Below are 219 nucleotides of genomic sequence, written 5' to 3'. Positions count from 1 at the left end.
TGCTGCTGCTGCTGCTGCTGCTGCTGCTGCTGCTGCTGCTGCTGCTGTTGCTGCTGCTGCTGCTGTTGTTCTGGTGGTGTATATGAGGGTTTGTCTTCTTTTAGTTTAATTAAATTTATATTTTATTTTATTACTGCATGCACGCGGTGGTGTAGAGAACAGAGAAATGCTGCTGCTGCAGCTACATGGGCACCGCCGACTCGCCACCCCAAACCCTAA

At 49.3% G+C, this 219-nt stretch overlaps 1 protein-coding gene across 1 annotated transcript in view; it reads right to left on the bottom strand.

The window, feature by feature from the left end:
- Window positions 1–219, bottom strand: part of EMH_0017500 (nuclear DNA-binding protein, putative) — a gene marked incomplete at both ends in the record, with an annotated part of 11,506 nt that overhangs the window by 1,673 nt on the left and 9,614 nt on the right. The gene's annotated exons all lie outside the window — the stretch shown is intronic.

This window comes from Eimeria mitis, genomic scaffold, assembly GCF_000499745.2.
Source record: "Eimeria mitis Houghton genomic scaffold, Emh_scaff605, whole genome shotgun sequence".
Classification (NCBI taxonomy): Eukaryota; Apicomplexa; class Conoidasida; order Eucoccidiorida; family Eimeriidae; genus Eimeria; species Eimeria mitis.
Note: the sequence above shows the minus strand (reverse complement) of the source record. Positions and strands in the feature narration are given on the sequence as shown.